Genomic DNA, 7516 nt, shown 5'->3' on the forward strand with positions numbered 1-7516 from the left:
ACAAGTTCAGGCTTTCTCCTCCCCATCTGATGATTTGACTTGTCCTCAAGTCATATTTCTTTCAGAATCCTTTTTCTTATTTTACTATTTACACTATGCTCACAAAGAATTCTTACAAGCCAATTTCTTGGTTTTCTCGTAAGAATTCATGTTTAGATTATGCCATTTTTCGTTTTCATATCTAAACATTTTTTTATTATTTTTTTTGTTTTTTTTTAAGTGTTTTTTTATATATTTTTTTATTTTTATTGTAAAAAATAGAAACTCTTTATGGCTTGGATATTATAGTTGACCACTGTACTATCTATACCTCCTTTTGTTGTGATACTATCATCATGAAGTCTTCTTTGCTGACAGGATTATGGTAGATTTTGAGCTTGTGTCAATTGACCAAAAATGTTTGTCCTTCTTGGACAATTGAAGTTAATTTTATTGATCCATTCTCAAAGACTTCAATGATTTCATAGGGGCCCATCCAGTGGGTTGTAAATTTAGCTTTATAATCTTTGAATTTTGAGTCAAAGAGTAATGCCTAGTCACCAACTTGAAATTCCTTCTTCTTGATTAACTTGTCATGCCACTGTCTCCTTTGTTGTTGTATCATTGTTGTCCTTTGCACTGCCTCTAGTCTCATCTCATCCAACTGGTTCAATTGCATGATTATCTCTTGTTGGGCTTTAGAGAGGTCTATTCCTAAGTTTGTTGCCAATTTATATGTATGTATTTGAAATTCTATTGCCAGCATGACCTCTTTTCCATACACTAGCTGATAGGGTGTAAACCCTGTTGTATTTTTCTAAGTAATTCTATATGCCTTGAGTGCTTCATTTAGCTTTTCTACCCAATTCTTTCTATTTTTTGGCACTATCTTTGTCATGATCCCTTCTAGTGTTTTATTCATAGATTCCACTTGGCCATTGGCCTGCGGATGGTAGGGTGTTCTTTGTTTATGCTTGATTTTGTACTTCTCTATAATTTCTTGAACCAGTCTTCATGTGAATTGAGTCCCTTGATCAGTTACTATCTCTCTGGGTACTCCATATCTAACAAAGACTTCCTCAAAAAGGAAATTGACTATTGTTTGTTCAGTTTCCCTTGCAAGTGCCTTTGCTTCAACCCATTTAGTCACATAATCAATACATAGAAGAATGTACTTCTTACCTTTGGATGGTGGATTGATGGGTCCAACAAAGTCTAGAGCCCATTTTTTAAATGGTTCTAGATGCACTTGTGGCTATAATGGCATCTCATCAGAAGTGGTTGGTCTGCCCATGCATTGGTAGCTGTCACAACTTCTTACATATTTCTTTGAATCTTTGAAAATTGATGGCCAATAGTAGCCAAGGCTAAGAATTCTATGTGTTGTCCTCTTAGCTATAAAATGGCCACCATAAGGTTTATCATGGCATGAGGTTAGTATATCAATTACTTCAGCCTCTCTAATGAATCTTTTAATAATCATAACATAACCAATGTAAAACAAATCACCATTAATCCATGAATATCTTGTGCTTCGTTTGATCAACCTTTTCTTCTACTTTGAACTGAAAGATGGTGGTACCTTTCCTGTGGACAAGTAGTTAGCTAAATCAGCATACCATGGAGTTAACACTGAAATTGAAAACATGTGTCCATTAGGAAATGAATCTTCAACTTGGACTGTTTCACATGAATTTTGTAGTCTAGAAAAGTAATCTACTACCAGGTTCTCTTTTCCTGGTCCATTCAATATGGTGAGAATAAATTCCTGCAGTAAGAGTAACCATCTTGTGATCCTGCCATTAGTAATAGGTTTTTTCATTAATTATTTAATGGCGAAGTGGTCCGTGTGAACGTGTGATCATATGCCGTTATATAATGATGAAATTTGTTCACCGCATGTATAATTGCAAGCATTTCCTTTTCCATTACTGTATAGTTGAGTTTAGCAGGAGTCAAATTTTTACTGATAAATTAAATGGCATAGGTTAAAGCATCTTCTTTTTTCCCTAAGGAAGCTCCTACCACTGTGTCAGATGCATCAGTTGAAATGTGAAAAGGTAAAGTCCAACTGGGTTCTCTTAAAATCGGGGCAGTACTTAGTTTCTCAAAAGCTTTTTGAAAAGCCTCATTCCAATTGAATGTTATATCTTTTGCAAGAAGTTTAAACAATGGCAATGCTATTTTGCTAAAATTTTCAATAAATCTCCTATAATAACTTGCATAACCAAGAAAACTTCTCACATCTTTTTGATTTGTTGGAATTGGCAATTTGACAATAATTTGTATTTTGTTTTGGCCTACATTGATTCCCTTAGAAGAAATATGATGTCCTAAGGCTATTCCCTCATTCATGATCATATAAAATTTTTCATTGCTTAAAGACAAATTGGTTTCTATACATCGTTGTAAAAATTTCTCAAGATTTTGCAAAGAATTATCAAAGGAATCACCATATACTGAAAAATCATCCATATATACCTCAACACATTCATGAACCAGATCAGCAAAAATTGTTAATACTACTCTTTAAAATGTTGCTATAGCATTGCACAAGCCAAATTGTAGTATGTTGTAAGCATAAGTTCCCCATGGACTGGTAAATGTTGTTTTATCCTGGTCTCCTAAGGCAATGCTAATCTGATTATTGCCACTAAAACCATCCAGAAAGGAAAATGACATCTTTCCAACTAGTGTATCCAAAACTTGGTCAATAAATTGCAGTGGAAAGTAGTCTTTAAGGGTGGCCTAATTTAGTTCTTGATAGTCAGCAAAAACTCACCGCTTACTATTTTTGTTGGGAACTGTTACTAATGGAGATACCCATTGGCTATCAGAAATGGGATAAATGAACTTTTCTTTTAGTAACTTTTGCATTTCCTCTCTTACAACTTCTTTGAGCATGGGGTCCATCCATCTTTGTGGCTGCCTCACTGGTTGAATACTAGAGTCTGTATAAATATGGTGAATCCAAGTTTTGGGTGAATTCACTTCATGTCAATGTAGTCCCAATAAAATGCCTTTTGATATTTGGTGAGCAAGTCAAGCAATTTCTTTTCCTGAGATGTTTCTAGAAAAGCCCCAATGTTCAATGTTTTTCCGGGGTTGATTTCTGTTAATTTGCTTTGTGTGTTTGTAATGAAGTTTATTGGAAAGATTTCATCAAATACTGCTTTTAGAGAGTACATAGTACAATTTTCCTGAAATATGTGTGCCAACATGTAATCTGCAGTAGTGTATTTCTCATTCTCAATTCTTCTGAAACATCAAGTTGGGAGATAAACATTTCCACTAAATCTACATTGTTATTTTCCTCAATATCATACATTCGATTGATGCTTAAAACAGAGTATATTTCTTCCTGATCATTGTACTTGTTATCAAGCCATAAGTTTTGCATTACTATTGGGGCTTGGGATGATGGGTAAAAGGTAATTTGTTTTCTTTCTGTGCTTCTAGAAATGATCATGTTACCAGATCTACATCCAATGAATGCATCAACAGTTGCCAACCATGGTCTGCCAAGTATGAGTGGGTGTCCTCCTAAGTTGGATTTTGGCTGAAGTACTAAGAAATCAACTGGATACTCCCAAGAGTCTAGTGAAAGTATTATATCTTCTACTACCCCCTTAGGTTTGACTTTAGAGTGATCTACTAATTCCAAAACAATTGGACTTGACTGTAACTTTGTTAACTGCAAAGTTTTCATTTTGTCCAATGTCATGACATTTATCGCAACTCCTAAATCAATCAAAGTGTTTGGAATTGAAATTTTGTTGATAATTGTTGTGACTCTAGGTATGCCTGGGTCAACATATTTTTCCATAGAAATGACATTTGACATCAAGCCAGCTAAATTGCTAATGACATGTATTGTTTGTGGATCAAATATTTTCTTTGTAGGTTTCTTAAGGTAGAGTTATTTAACGACTTTGGTATAAATCGGAATTTCCTTGATTGCCTGAAGTAATGGCATTTTAACATACACATTTCTCAATTCATCAAGAAAATCAAATTGTAGAAATGGTGTAGGTAATTTTGGTTGAAGTAATCGTTCCAAAAATGGAGGTGGTTGTAGTGTTTTGATTTGTTGACCCTATTCTAGATTGTTTTTTGTTGGGTCACTTTGTTTGGTATGTGGTTGGTTTCCTTCTTCATCATCTTGATTCTCTTTTTGTGTTTGTGTTTGAACAGGTGGAGGTTCTTTTGTAGATTTCTATCTGACATTAGTTCAATGTTTTGTAGTGGCAGAGTTGGGTACAATGGTCCCTCATCTACACTGTAAGTTGGTCTATCCATTCTGTTGTTTGGGTTAGCTATGGGTTGAGTTGGTAGTTGTGTGGGTCTAGGTGGTTGGTTGGATGGTAGTTATAGCTAAGGTGAATTTATTTGTGGAGGAGCAGGTAAAGTTTGGCGAGGATTCTGTTGTTGATAAGCTACTGATTACTGAGGGTATTGTTGTGGATATGGCTAAGAGTATTATGATTGATAGTGTTTGGGATATGGCTATGCAAATGGTTGTTGATATTGCTGAGGTTGTTTTTGAGTAAATTGCTGAGGAAAGAATATCCTTTCCATCCTTGTTGTGGGTATTTTTACTATTGTTGATTAAAACAATTTTGCTAAGGCATAAGAACATTCCAAGAATTTTGAGCAGGGATGTTATAATTTGTTGAATTTGGATTTTGATACATACTTGGAGGTCTTGGTTGCCATGGCATTTTAGATCCCATGAAATACATGTTCTCCATTTCTGCATTTGCTTCCAAATTGTAATTCTACAAAATTTTCATCTTTGTGCAATCCTTAGTGTCATGATTTTCTGTACAAAACCCACATACCTGCACATTATCTAAAGGACATTCTTTCAAAGCATGTTTTCATCTACATTTGGGACAGTATATAGATAATTCTTGCTCTTGTTCATCTTGTCATTTCTTTGTTTTCAAAGTATCTATTTGGTTTCCCAAAGTACTTAGAAGGTCTATTTTGAAATCTTCAAATAGATTGCCTAGTTCAGCTCTAGTAATATTTCCTGTAGCAGATCTTGTGATCTTTGATGTCATAGCTATTTTACCATTTCGCACCCTAATCCTAGAGTGCTTTTGACACAATTTAACAATCTCCTCAAAAGGTAAATTAGAAATGTCTCCTTTACCCATAAGATTGAGGTCATCTAGATACTCATCCCAGATGCCTTTAAGAAAGATTGTTTGAATAAGATCAATAGACATAGTTCTATGTTTTGATTTTTGTAGATTATATGAGAATATTTCCAAGTATTCCTCTAAGGTCTCGTCTTCCTATTGAGTCATTGTAAAGATGTCATCCTTAGAATCTTAAGATCTACATTAAGGTTGATACTTTTTCAAAAAGAATTTTCTCATATCATCCCAATTAGTGACTGAATGTTCACTTAATCCCATGAACCACCTAAGTGCTGCTGCTTTTAAGGTAGTATAAAAAATTCTAAGTCTATGAGCATCATCAGTATATCCATAGATTCGGCATACTATGTCAAATTCAAATAAAAATGAGTCTCGCTCTTCAGATGGCATACCATAAATGTTTGGTAATACTGATGGCGGTATGTTTTTCATTTTAATTTCCTCATCCATTTGCTCTCCTCTATCTTGAATTGGAAATTTAAATGTGGATTCCTCTGTTTATGGTGGATTTTGATTTCCTCCAAACAGAGTATCATTTTGTTGTTTTTCTTCATTCTCCCTTTTTCTTCTCCTTTCTTCCATTTGTCTCTCATACTCTCTTAGTTGTTCAGGTGTAGGTCCTCTGGATCCTCCATCTTCAACCATTGTAATTTGTGATTTTTCTAAGGTTTCTATCTCCTCTTCTTGTTTTAGTTCTTGAGGGAAGATTTGTTCATAGATAGGTTGTTGAATTTTTGTACTACTCCCTTTTAATTTCTCTACTATAGAAGTTTCAGGGATATATCTTTTCTTTGCTTGATGTGCTAGGAGGATTTGTCTCTCAATGAGAGTGAGTCTTTGGCCTGATCTCTGTTTTTCCTCAAGTTTTTCCACAGTAACTTTTCCTGTTGGTGTTGTGTGCTAAATATTTTCTAATGATTCTGCTCCTAATAGTGGATTAGTTGTTGGTTGGGGGGCTTTTATAAATCTTCCTTTCTCATCACTAAACCTAGACATAAATAAACATGACTAAAATTTAAATTTAACTCTTTGCTTTTGTTGTTTTTTCTATTTTTAGTTTTCTTTTTAATCTTTCTAGTTGCACCTCCCCAGCAATGGTGCCAAAATGTTTGGTCTTTACTTACTAAGGTAAGTTAAGCTCTTAATTCCTTTATCAACCTAAGAAAGTACACTTAGAGGTGCTCACCTAAAGTATATAGATCTAGAAGGATCTAAGGTTCTAATGACAGCCTAGTGAATGAAATTAACAGTGCCCCCTTACAAGAGATCCTTCATTGTCTTTTTCAATCACTCAAGCATCAATCTAGATAAAACAAATCTTATGAAATTCTGATTGCCTAAGTAACAGAAACAGAGTGTTAATGACTAGTTAAAATCCTAACATTCCCTTACAAGAATATTGCTCAATAGAACTTTTCCCAATCATAACAATCCAAGATAATTTCAATAACAAATTAAATCAAACAGTGAATAAGATGAGTAAAGTTGCAACCCAATAACAATTGAATATTTTACAAGAATCACCTATCAAACTGAAAATTGAATTCAACAACTACTATCTGAATCACTTGCAAATAAAACCAGAACTATCTTCAAAGTCAAAACTAATAAGCAAGTATGCAAATTGTATGACATCAAGCATATATATATATATATCAATTTCAAGATTAGGAATAGTTGAATCCCTTTTCAAGGTTCTCTTCACAACGAATACAACTTCTTTTCAATTGATAATTCTAATAACATAACCTTTACTTCTACACACAAATAACTTCTAATTTTCAAATTGGAATATATAACTATTAAGGAAACTTAAAAAAACAGTGTACCAACATAGTGATGAGGGTCTTTCAACACTTCAAAAGCACACTATAAAATGACTGAGAAGAGTGTAACCACTAGATATTGAGACATAAACTTGGTGATAAAGTCTGTATTAAGTCTGGAATCAAGAATGCCCAAGCTTTACTTTCATATGTTCACAATCTAGCTCTAAAACATAGTCTTCTTTCATAGGTTGTTTATAATAAATCCTTCTAACAAAAGAAACTATTCCTCCTGCCTATTATCCTAAAAAAATTCTATTAATTACATCCAAGAAGGTCAAAATTGAATCAATTCCTTCATTTATGCAAAAATTCTCAAAATCAAAATTATTCAGTTCACAAAATCTAGAAAACTTGCTGAAGTGGCTAGGTGTGACCAGCGTTGATCGGACACTTGTTTTCTTCAAAACTGAAAGTGAATAGGTGATCCACCATTCGTGTACATTTTACTTCATGCCCATAATCTTCAAATTCGCTCACCTGTTGTGCAACATGTCAAACAATGGAGCATTTACAGGAAGTCACAACTTCTTGTAATTTTCT

The sequence above is a fragment of the Pinus tabuliformis genome, chromosome 1_1, assembly GCF_031772625.1.
Source record: "Pinus tabuliformis cultivar Carrire ecotype Pingquan chromosome 1_1, CPIR1, whole genome shotgun sequence".
Taxonomy (NCBI): Eukaryota; Viridiplantae; Streptophyta; class Pinopsida; order Pinales; family Pinaceae; genus Pinus; species Pinus tabuliformis.